Source organism: Eschrichtius robustus, chromosome 2, assembly GCF_028021215.1.
Source record: "Eschrichtius robustus isolate mEscRob2 chromosome 2, mEscRob2.pri, whole genome shotgun sequence".
NCBI lineage: Eukaryota > Metazoa > Chordata > Mammalia > Artiodactyla > Eschrichtiidae > Eschrichtius > Eschrichtius robustus.
Window position 1 is genome coordinate 37,140,582 of NC_090825.1, and position 12,997 is coordinate 37,153,578.

Genomic DNA, 12,997 nt, shown 5'->3' on the forward strand with positions numbered 1-12,997 from the left:
CCTATCAAATTACCAATGGCATTTTTTACGGAACTAGAACAAATCATCTTAAAATTTGTATGGAGACACAAAAGACCCCGAATAGCCAAAGCAGTCTTGAGGGAAAAAAACGGAGCTGGAGGAATCAGACTCCCTGACTTCAGACTATACTACAAAGCTACAGTAATCAAGACAATATGGTACTGGCACAAAAACAGAAACATAGATCAATGGAACAAGATAGAAAGCCCAGAGATAAACCCACGCACCTATGGTCAACTAATCTATGACAAAGGAGGCAAAGATATACAATGGAGAAAAGACAGTCTCTTCAATAAGTGGTGCTGGGAAAACTGGACAGCTACATGTAAAAGAATGAAAGTAGAACACTCCCTAACACCATACACAAAAATAAACTCAAAATGGATTCGAGACCTAAATGTAAGACTGGACACCATAAAACTCTTAGAGGAAAGCATAGGAAGAACATTCTTTGACATAAATCACAGCAAGGTCTTTTTTGATCCACCTCCTAGAGTAATGGAAATAAAAACAAAAATAAACAAATGGGACCTAATGAAACTTCAAAGCTTTTGCACAGCAAAGGAAACCATAAACAAGACAAAAAGACAACCCTCAGAATGGGAGAAAATATTTGCAAACGAATCAACGGACAAAGGATTAATCTCCAAAATATATAAACAGCTCATGCAGCTCAATATCAAAGAAACAAACACCCCAATCCAAAAATGGGCAGAAGACCTAAATAGACATTTCTCCAGAGAAGACATACAGACGGCCACGAAGCACATGAAAAGATGCTCAACATCACTAATTATTAGAGAAATGCAAATCAAAACTACAATGAGGTATCACCTCACACCAGTTAGAATGGGCATCATCAGAAAATCTACAAACAACAAATGCTGGAGAGGGTGTGGAGAAAAGGGAACCCTCTTGCACTGTTGGTGGGAATGTAAATTGATACAGCCACTATGGAGAACAATATGGAGGTTCCTTAAAAAACTAAAAATAGAATTACCATATGACCCAGCAATCCCACTACTGGGCATATACCCAGAGAAAACCATAATTCAAAAAGACACATGCACCCGAATGTTCATTGCGGCACTATTTACAATAGCCAGGTCATGGAAGCAACCTAAATGCCCATCAACAGACGAATGGATAAAGAAGAAGTGGTACATATATACAATGGAATATTACTTAGCCATAAAAAGGAACGAAATTGAGTCATTTGTTGAGACGTGGATGGATCTAGAGACTGTCATACAGAGTGAAGTAAGTCAGAAAGAGAGAAACAAATATCGTATATTAACGCATGTATGTGGAACCTAGAAAAATGGTACAGATGAGCCAGTTTGCAGGGCAGAGGTTGAGACACAGATGTAGAGAATGGACATATGGACACCAAGGGGGGAAAACTGCGGTGGGGTGGGGATGGTGTTGTGCTGAATTGGGCGATTGGGATTGACATGTATACACTGATGTGTATAAAATTGATGCCTAATAAGAACCTGCAGTATAAAAAAACAAACAAACAAAACAACTAATACTAAACTTTCATTGGGTTATTTGTATGGAAATATGTTAATATAAATGTTTCAGACATTACATGAAATTTCTAAAAATCTTATATGTTCTGGTATAATGTTATAAGTCATAATCCTAGTTATTACCTTAAAATGTATATCTCAGAAATAACTAATTTTCTTGTCAACTGCATTATTATGAACTTTCATCAAATTTTTAACTGTGGTCATTTTTAAGTCTTTTGTCATTTACAGACAGTTCTGTGTGTACTCTGATGATTTTGCCAATATGTTCCTATAAAAGGGTTTCATCTTCAAGAAATTCATGGAAAAGACTCTGACAAGTACAGGTTTCTGGTAACTGACTGTACTGCTGAACTGAATGAATAAGCATTTTCAGAACTCTAATGAAAAACTGATGAACTCATAAAAGTGCTAACAAAAGATCAAGATGAAAAAAAAAAATTTAATTACATGGGACTGAGTGAACTGATGAGGATGAGTATAATTTTTGTGACTTTCTGTCTGAATTAAAAAAAAAAAAAATCCAAAAAAAAAAAAAAAAAGACAATGTTCCACTTTCCTTACATGTACTATAGCCATTTTCACAGAGTCAATGCTCAACAAATTTTGAAGATCTAAATTGAATTTGGTTATTTCAACAAATGAAAATGGAAGCTATTATATAAAATTCTTTGTCAATCAATGCCTAAAACATTTCCAGTCCTGTAGAAAATAAACAATTATATCCAGCATACAAATGTCCCTTTTCCTATTGTTCTAAAACCAGTACTTCTTAATTTCTTTAATATAGTGAAATCTGTGGACCTTCTCAGGATAGTTCTTTTTTTTTTTTAATTGGTTTATCTTTATATTATGTTAAGCTCTAAGTGGTCTTTTTGTATTTTGCATGTAAGTCCTTTTTCTCAAATATATGTTTCAAGTATTTTCTCTCAAGTCCCTGGATTGTCCCTTCATTTTCTTGATGGCATCTTTCAAAAAGCAAACTGAGGGCAAAACAGTTGATTTGACTTACATAAAATTACCTGGCTTATACATGTTATGTCTGAAATTTGAACTCAAGTCTTCATTTTCCAAATCCTAGCTCTTAGCCATTGTGCTATGTTGCTACAGAGTATTGAAATAATTCATTTATTTAGATTGAAATATTTTAATGAATGGCTACAATTTTTTTATGAATTTTAAATTTGTTTTATTTCTGTATATATGAATTGGATCTCTAAGTATTAAAGTTTAAAATTAAAATAATTGATATACTTTTGATAAAAACAATATAAATGCATTATTTGAATAACTTTTAAACAAATGTATTGGAAATGCTTTCTTTTTTTGTTTGTTTGTTTTAACTTATTTTATATTGGAGTATAGCCGATTAACAATGTTGTGATAGTTTCAGGTGCACAGCAAAGCGACTCAGCCATACATATACATGTATCCATTCTCCCCCAGACTCCCTTCTCATCCAGGCTGCCACATAACATTGAGCAGAGTTTCCTGTGCTATACAGTAGGTCCTTTTTGGTTATCCTTTTAAAATATAGCAGTGTGTACATGTCAATCTCCAACTCCCTAACTACCCCTTCCCTCCACCCTTCTCCCCCTGGTAACCATAAGATCATTCTCTAAGTCTGTGAGTCCGTTTCTGTTTTGTAAATACGTTCATTTGTATAATTTCTTTTTATATGCCACATATAAGTGATATCATACGCTATTTCTCTTTCTCTGTCTGACTTACTTCACTCAGTATGACAATCTCTAGGTCCATTCATGTTGCTGCAGATGGCATTATTTCTCAGAATAGTTCTTGATGAACAATTTTTTCCATATGATTTTGGTGGACCTACCCAGGAGTCTATGAGGTTTCTGTGGACATCATATTAAGAAACTCTCTTCTAAATATTTGACATCAAACATTTGTTGTGTGGCTACATGCCAAGCAATGTGCTATTTGTCACTCTGTAGCGTGCATTTCCCGTGGGGTAATATCACCCTCAAGGGGATAAAAATTTGTTCTTGAGAGGTGAAAATAATCTTACTATATTTTATGTGCAACATGTAGCTATAGATACAGTACTACATTAACTGATTTACAATATATCTGTGGTATTAAAATTTCTTGGGGTAGAAACAAATAGAAAAAGAAAAAGGTATAAAATATCTCCTTAAGGGGGCAATGGAATTGCATTGAGAATGGGAAGGGCTGAAAGAGAAATACTGGGTAAGAGAGGTTTGACTTTAAGCCTTTTAAGTATACATTGTAACTCACCCTATTTTCAATTAAACATCTCCTTTTAAATATCTCTGAATTTATGTTATTTTAATCAAGCCAAAATGTGTTGGTAAGAATATTCAATTCTGGGAGGCATCACTATGGGTGTTTCCCACAGTAAGCAATAAAATAAGTCATTTGTTCTTCAAAGCTAAATTTTAGCAATTTTTTCATGTATTTAAAAAATCTCTGAAGATAGTTTTACATACTTTATTGGTTCTGACACACTATAGATGTAATTACTTCTAATTTCTTTAATGATATATCTTGGAAAGTTACAAATTATATATAATCTTTTAGTTTTGTACTTAGTGATATGATTTGGGAAGAAATGATTATTCTCTGAAATAAGAAATATCATCATTTAACATAATTTTGAGTAAATTTATACTTTTAAAGCTTATAGAAGACTGAAATCTTGGGTCCCAGTTTTAAAACAATCAGTAAATTATCTTATAGAAAGAATGAACTAATTGTTTTGTTCCTACAGAACATTCCTGGTGGGTGATTATTTTCTAGGTATAAATAGTATGTAATTTACTACCCAGTGGCATATTTCCTTGGGTGTTTTCTTGTCTTTTATGTTATTCACTTACTCCTTCAATACAATTACAGTGAGTTTCACCATATACTAAGAGGTAAAAATCAAATACCTAGAAAAACACAATGACTAACCTTGGCATTTTAAAAATGAATTTTAGACATCATCCAGAAAAATATATCAGCTCTCTCATATTAATCTGATGCAGGAAATCGCCCTATCAAACAATAATTTTAGCAAAAAAAGCAAAAACAAAACAAACAAAGCAAAACCCACCAAAGCAACAAAAACAAAACAAAACAAAAAAATGAAAGCAAACCCTTGTTTGTGTTACTATCAATAGCTTTTCATAATGTGGGTCAACTTTCTCAAAGACTTGTATAATTTTGTTATGGAAGGAGGACCTGCCCCTAAGCAAATGAGACTAAAGATCTTATTAAACTTGGTAGATTGTCTTTGGGCAACTTTGTTAAATATTATATTTGTTCCACTGGGTTTTAGTTGGAAAACTAGAAATAACATAGAGAAATTGTAATAATAATTCTTACTTCAAATTTTTCAGGCTTTTTGTATTTGGCTGAGTGTTATGGGCTGACTTATGCCCTGCCCCTAATTCAGATTTTGAAATTCTAACCCCAGTACCTTAGAATGTGACAGCATTTGGAAACAGAGTTTTTATGGTGGTAATTAAGTTAAAGGGAGGTCAGCAGGATGGGCTCTAATCCAATAAGACAAAGTGCTTTTAGAAGAAGAGGAAATTTGAACATAGATGCATACAGAGGGAAAATGATGTGGAAATACAGAGAAAAGATGGCCATCTACAGGTCAAGGAGAGAGGCCTGAGAAGGAAACAATCCTGATGACCTGTGGATCTCAGACTTGCAGGCTCCAGAAGTGGAGAAAATAAATGTCTGGTGTTTAAGCTCTCCAGTCTGTGGTACTTTGCTATGACAGCCATAGAAAACTAATATGCCGGGTTGACATTTGTAAAAAGTTCTTTACAATTTTTTGATATAATACACAGTTGACCCTTGATCAACCTGGTTAGGGACACCAATCCTCCATGCAGTGGAAAATGCATGTATAGCTTTTAGTCGACCCTCCATATGCATGGTTCCTCCATGTCCATAGATTCAACAACTGTGGATTGTGCAGTACTGTAGGACATAATTAGCCAAAAAAAATCTGCATATAAGTGGACCCGTGCAGTTCAAGCCCTTGTTTTTCAAGGATCAACTGTATTATTTTCTGTGTTATTTTCTATCCATTTCCATCTCTTTGTTATATAGTTGTCTGTTAGCTAGAATGGTTGGGTAACTATAGGTAGAATTCTGTGGGATAAAGGAGGTTTCTTTTAAGAGAGAACTAAGACTATAGAGTTAGGAAGATACAGGTTTCTTTCTACCTGCATCTTAAATTCTGCCATCTACTTAGTCATTTCTTTCACTTTGAAAAGGCTAATTATACTTCCTTCTGCTTCATAATTATACTTGCTGCCACAATGAGGATAGAGTGATGGGACTAAATATTCCATAAAACTGAGATGATACATGCATGATTCTAGCAAAGTGCCTGGATAGAAGAGTGATAATAAATACTGGTTCTCTTTCCATCTTCGTTCTCTGCTCTCTTAAAGAAATGCCATACAAAATATAAAATTATCAATAACTTAAATTTGAATAAACATATCATCTAACTAATTATGAAACTAGTAGTGATAAAGCATTTGTTTATTTAAAATTAATTTTGTCTAATAAATACAGGGATTCTTTTCCAGACATTTATTTTTCACATGGAATTTTTATAGAAGCCATCAAATGATATTGTAGACAACATAGAAACAAACACCATGGCTGATTTGATTAGAGGTAATAATTAATTTCAGAAAAAGTACCTACTATGAGTGATCTTTGTTGAGACATAGGTTTTCATCCAGCTGCATCTTCAAATTTCTTAGCCATGACTCTTGAAATGTATAGAAATTTGTTCTAGGCAGTTCTGATTACAACTGTCTTTGATCATTGTACAGGTTTTTTTTTTCCTGTAACAAGGAAATCTTCCCTTCTATTTTTTATTTCTATGGCCAAAAGAGAGTATTTTGAGGGCTACTTTGAAACATGTCTCTCCATTTCTACAAAACCAAAGTCTAACATTGTCAAATGTTTTAGAAGTGCCAAAACTTGTTACAGAAGATTTCTTTATTTTTAACCCACGGGTACTCTTTGTTATTGCCGTTCATGGTAACATACTCACTAATGGTGGAATTTGTGTGTATCATAATTTTCAGATTTTATTATTTTGGTCAGATATCTTTCTGATACCCAAAATGCAATATGATTTTAAAAAATAAATTTCTAGGGACTTCCTTGGTGGCACAGTGGTTGAGAATCCACCTGCCAGTGCAGGGGACACGGGTTTGATCCCTGGGCTGGGAAGATCCTGCATGCTGCGGAGCAGCTAAGCCCGTGCGCCACAACTACTGAGCCTGCGCTCTAGAGCCTGCGAGCCACAACTACTGAGCCCACACGCTGCAACTACTGAAGCCTGCGCACCTAGAGCCTGTGCTGTGCAACAAGAGAAGCCACCGCAATGAGAAGCCCACGCACCGCAACGAAGAGTAGCCCCCGCTCACCGCAACTAGAGAAAGCCCGCACGCAGCAACGAGGACCCAACACAGCCAAAAATAATAAAATAAAGTAAATAAATAAATAAATAAATAAATTTCTAGTCTTTTCATTCTACATCAGTTCATTTCACTAACCTTCTCATAAATCTGGCAGTATTATCATCCTGTCTGCTTTCCAGTTAAACACACAGAGAGGTTAAGGACTCTCATTCTTATAATCCCTTGTTCAAACCATTGCCATATCCTACTGCTGCTTTTTTGTATCATCTATTGAGTGAGTCCTTTCTGCTCTAACCACTATAAAAGCTTTGTGCAAATAATGAATTCGAGGCTGGACAGCAGCAACATTCTTTACAGGGACTTTCAATGTTCAGTCATCCCATCTACATTAATCCAATTTTCAAGAATGGTTAGAGAGGCACATCAATGCTGATTGATGACATGAAACACAGTCACAAGCTGCAGAGATGCAAGAGAATTTCGAATGCTGAAAATAATCATCTTCATAATGTGATATTCCTTTAATAAATATTTGATGAGTACCTACTATGTGCCAGGTACTATTCTAAGTTATATGTATTTTACTACCTCAAACTTCATAATCATGGAATCAGAAGTGAAGGTAAACATCACTTTATAGTATAAAACTGTATACTGTGCAGAGACATTTATAAACCTTAATATAGATGGAAGTTAGTGTATTTAAATGAGATTAAGGGAAAGAATAAGAAAGGTAATTCCGGTATGGCAAAAACTTACCGCTATCTGTCCAGTTAGAGGAAATCAGTTGGTGATGTGTATGTTACACAATCACAAAACTGTTATAATGGAATCTACAGAAGTGACACAGAAACTTCAGCAATCTGTTCATCTTCTGGAAGTCTATTCCACATGAGCAGAACAACTGACGAAGTCTTGCCTGGTCTTATTGACATTTTCATACCCTGGAGGGTAAAGGAAGTGATTATACGAGCTATCATTTCTGGCCCAATTTTGATCAGCAAGGAGAATTTAGTTCATAAAACGCCAGTGACAAAAGACTGGAAAAACTGGCCATGTCATTTTTAAGAATTTGGAGTACCTTAGGAGGGACATTCATTAGATGGGTACTCTAGACTTTAAGAAGAAAGGCTTCAAAAATTTCAGATATGAAAAACTTAGAAGAAAGCTCAGAAAGGTAGCAAAAGGTGCTAATGATATAACTCTGACAATGCAAATCTCAGATTATTTAAATGAGAAAGAAAATAAGGCTGATAGTGGAAGAAAATGACATAATTATGCAGAGAACTTATATATATTATGTCTACAGATCATAAAAAGACAGGTACAGAAGAGGAAAAGGAAGATGGATAACCAAAAGGAAGAAAAATAATTTTAAATATAGGAATGTAGCGTGGATTGGCAAGAATAGTGCAGGAAGGTCAACATCCATAATGAGCTGAGGTTTGCAAAATTTGCTACTGACCATTGAGTTTGGCCTCAAATGGAAATGAGTAGGGCTATTTTGGGTGAAAAGTCAAGACTGTTCTGGTTGATATATTTCCCCCCTTGCTCTCTTGCACTTTGCTATTTCTTTCTCTATTAATAAACAAAGACATTATCTAATATTAAAACAAATTTCCTTTACTTTCCAGTATTTTCCCTAAGCCTTTCTCAGTCCAATATGTAGGATTCACAGTTTAAAAACTAATTTTCTAATCTACCAATGTAGGAAATGGAAGGGCCCAAGGCAAAGATGTTAAGCTGAATGTATTGAGGCCACAAGCTCATAGGTAGAAGATATAAGGAGACCTCAGGATACACATCTTAAATGAAGGGCAAAGGTAGTACTCACAAGAGGGTATTTTCCTGCCTTCTCGAGATATTTCTCTAGCAAATTGTGATAGGATTATTATTATTTTTTTAAATTTATTTAATTAATTTATTTATTTTTGGCTGCATTGGGTCTTCGTTGCTGTGCGTGGGCTTTCTCTAGTTGCGGCGAGCAGGGGCTACTCTTTGTTAAGGTGTGCGGGTTTCTCATTGCAGTGGCCTCTCTTGTTGAGGAGCACGGGCTCTAGGTGTGCGGGCTTCAGTAGTTGCAGCTCACAGGCTCTAGAGCTCAGGCTCAGTAGTTGTGGTGCACGGGCTTAGTTGCTCCGCGGCATGTGGGATCTTCCCGGGCCAGGGCTCGAACCTGTGTTCCCTGCATTGGCAGGCGATTCTTAACCACTGCACCACCAGGGAAGCCCCAGGATTATTATTAAAATAGTCAATGAGAGAGAAAACTGGGGGCAGAAATGAGGGATGAGCTTTCTTTGGCTTGACTCTTTTGAAGATGGTCTGGAAATCTCAAACTTTCCAGTGTACTCTCCTGGCATGCAAAACGTCAAAGCCAGCCCTGATCAGATTCCTGAGGGACCCCAGAAACACCAAAGATTAATGGAAGATACTATGGTGTGAGAAATACAACAAAAAGGGGAATTTAAAATTCGTATTGCAATTGGAAGAATAAGGAAAATATGGAATGATTTAAGAAAAGTTGAAATTGTTGACTGTTAGGTAGCTATTAGAATTTTTGTCAAGGAAAATACTTTTCAGGATCATTATAGAAGAAACTAATAATGGAGAGGAGACTAATTAAACCCAAGATATTTCATAAAACAAATAATCGACTAGGTCAATCTCCTGCTTAAAAAACTTTATGGTTTCTCATTGTACTTAGGGTAGTAGTCCCTCTGACTGTTTCCTCCATCAAATCTCCTTTATTCTCCCCTTTTCTCTCCTGACAACACATCATTTAAAAACATTTTTTGTTTTGAGATAATTGTAGGTTCACACACAGGTGTAAGAAATATTACAAGAGGTTTTTATATACATCGCCTGTTTTCCCCCAATGGTGACGTATTGCATAATTATAGTACAGTGCTACAACGAGACACAACAACAGTAAGATCTTACTGTGACTTACAAGTCCTAAGTGAACTGGCTGGCCCCTACTCTCACACCACCACATGACCACAGCAATCTGTTTTCCTCCTGTATCAGTTTTCTATTGTTGCATAACAAATTGTCACACAATTAGTAGCTTAAAACCACACATGAAATATCTTAGTTTTTGTGGGTAAGGCGTCTGAGTACAACTTAGCTGGGCCCTTTGCTCAGGGTCCCACAGGGCTGCAATCAGGGTGTCAGCCATGTTGCATTCTCATCTGGAGGCTTGTCTGGGGAAGAATCCACTTCCAACTTCCCTTGGGTCAGTGGCAGAATTCACCTCCTTGTGCTTATAGGACTGAGTTCCCTGCTTTCTTACTGGCTGTTAGCTGAGAGCCACTCCAACTCCAAGAAGCAGCCATGGTTCCTTTCCATGTGGTCCTCTCACAGCATGATACCTTACATTTTCAAAGCCAGTGAGGGGAGTCTCTCACTCCAGTCTACTGTGATGAAGCTCATACAATGCCACTTAATCATGTGAGAGGCAGCTCAACATCTTTGCCACATAGTGTGAACTAATCAAGGCAATGATGTGCCTTCTCCTTTGCTATATTCTTTTATTAAATGTGATACCAAGTAGGGCCCTGTGGGGTTCCTGGACACAAAAGCCCTTCTGTGTCCCCCTTTTCTTTGATTACAGGAAATAGGCTTCATTCGGCCTCCATGACTTTCCCTGAGTTCCAATGGCAGATTCAAGCAGTTGTTAATTAGGGAAGGGAAGGGATATGAGACAAGGGAGAAACAGTCATGGGAAACAATAGTGGAGCCTTGGGGCAAGGTCCTAGTTCCCCATCAAGGGATACACACAACATCTTTGAAACCCCCATCAGGCGGGAGAAGTTAATGGTAATGACGGTACGCTGCCCAGAAGCACATAGACCCCAGATGGGTTGAAATCTGAAGGTGGATGATGCTGACTCCTACTTACCTCACAACCAATCAGAAGAGTGTCCATGAGCTGGTCACGCCTTCTTTGAACTATTACTATAAAACTTCTCACTACCCTCTCCAAGCTGGGACACACAGTTTCGAGGGCATTAACCTGCTGTGGCCCCCTTTACCTGGCAAAGCAATAAAGCTATCCTTTTCTACTTCACCCAAAACTCTGTCTCCGAGATTTAATTCAGTGTCAGGGTACAGAGGCTGGATTTGGCTTCGAAGGGAGGGAACTTTACTGGTGTAATACCAGGGTGCTGAGATTTGGGGAGCCATCTTAGAATTCTGCGTACCGGATCTCCAAATGTTCCCATCACTCACTCTGCTCCAGCCCCTTGGACATACCTTCCTTCTACTTCTTTCTGTCTCGTCGTAAAGGTAACTGTAGTAGAGAGGCCTTCCTTCATGACCATCTTATATAAAATAGCATTTCCATTTATATCCCCTATATTCCTGCCTCCATCATCTTGCTTTATCTAGTTCCATAGCACTTTACACTGTCTGGCTTAGTACATACTTGTTTGTTTATTGTCTGTTTACCTTCACTAAAATGAAAATTTCATGAGGCAGGGATTTGATCTCGTTTGTTTTCTATCTCTAGCACTTAGAATGGTGCCTGGTATAAACTTGGTCCACAAATATTTGTTGAATGAGCAAAAAAATACTTTATTTGGTGAATATGGACAGTATGGTTACATAATAGAAATAATTCAGTGCCTGGATTTTTAAAATGAAATAATTTTGTTTGAAGGAACATAGTGATTAAGCTCTCAAGCTTGGGATAATACTGCTGTGTTCAAATCCTGTTCTCTGACTTAATGTGTCTTTGTGCAGATAATTTTACCTCTTTATGCCTCAATTTTCTCAGCTATGTAATGGCTAAAATAATAGTATTTCTTCTTTGGGTTTATAAGGAATTCTGGAATAAGACATGGAAAATATTTATTAAACCATCTTATAAACAGGAAATTCTCTACCATATCAACAAATGTAATTGCCAGTGGTAGTTTATTCAGACACAGTGCATTAGATGATTGCCAACTCATCTCTATTTCATATTTTGTGGGCATGTCTGTTTCAATGAATTCTTCCTGCATAATAAATTACCTCAAAACTCAGTGGATAAAAATAACTGTTTTTTAAAATTTATTTTATTTTATTTATTTTTGGCCACATTAGGTCTTTGTTGCTGTGCGTGGGTTTTTTCTAGTTGTGGTGAGCGGGGGCTACTCTTCGTCATGATGCGCGGGCTTCTCATTGCAGGGGCTTCTCTTGTTGCAGAGCACAGGCTCTAGGTGCGTGGGCTTCAGTAGTTGTGGCACATGGGCTCAGTAGTTGTGGCTCGCGGGCTCTAGAGCGCAGTCTCATTAGTCGTGGCGCACTGGCTTAGTTGCTCCGCGGCATGTGGGATCTTCTGGGACCAGGGCTCGAACCTGTGTCCCCTGCATTGGCAGGCAGATTCTTAGCCACTGCACCACCAGGAAAGCCCCTAACTATTTTATTACTTCTTATTCTGTGGATCAGAAATTCAGGCAGGGTTCAGTGGGGATGGCTCCTCTGCTTCACATGGTATTAGCTAGGGCAACTCCACTGGAGTTAATGGTTTATGATGGCCTCTATTGTTTGTCCAGAGCCTCATCCTGGGTGGCGTTATCTGAGATGGCTGAACCTCTCTCTTTTCATGGAGTCTCCAGACTCAGTTACATGTATTGTCATTTTTCCTTGTGTGACCTCTCTGTCTACATGAAGTTTCATCCACCAAGGCTTATCTCTCCCATCAGGTTATCCAACTTTACCAGGCAGCTGGCTTCTCAGACAGTGGAAAGGAGAAGCTGATGGCCCTCTTGATGCTGAGGCACAGAGCTGGCCCTGAATCAATTCCACTGTCCTCTGTTGGTCAAATCTACTCACAGACCAGTCAAGATTTGACAGGAAGGAGATTGACTCCAGCTCTTAATGGAACAAGTGACAGGAGTGTACAGAGACGAAAGGAATTGTTGGCAGCCATTTAGCAGATGATCTAGCATGAAAACCTAAGAAAATGTTTATTTCTGAAAACTTATAGCAGAGTTTAGAATGTGGATAAAGTAGTGAATATTA

The 12,997-nt window shown here is 37.2% G+C and overlaps 1 protein-coding gene across 3 annotated transcripts in view; it reads left to right on the forward strand.

Annotated features, from left to right (window-relative positions):
- Nucleotides 1–12,997, forward strand: part of MRPS30 (mitochondrial ribosomal protein S30) — a 113,234-nt gene that overhangs the window by 85,221 nt on the left and 15,016 nt on the right. For 2 of the 3 annotated variants that reach the window (XM_068535318.1, XM_068535324.1), the window contains one exon: nucleotides 6,721–7,043. The exons of the other annotated variant lie outside the window; for it this stretch is intronic. The gene's annotated coding sequence lies outside the window, so the exon portion shown is untranslated. Of the gene's footprint in view, nucleotides 1–6,720; nucleotides 7,044–12,997 lie in introns of those variants that run through there. 3 annotated transcript variants of the gene reach the window in all.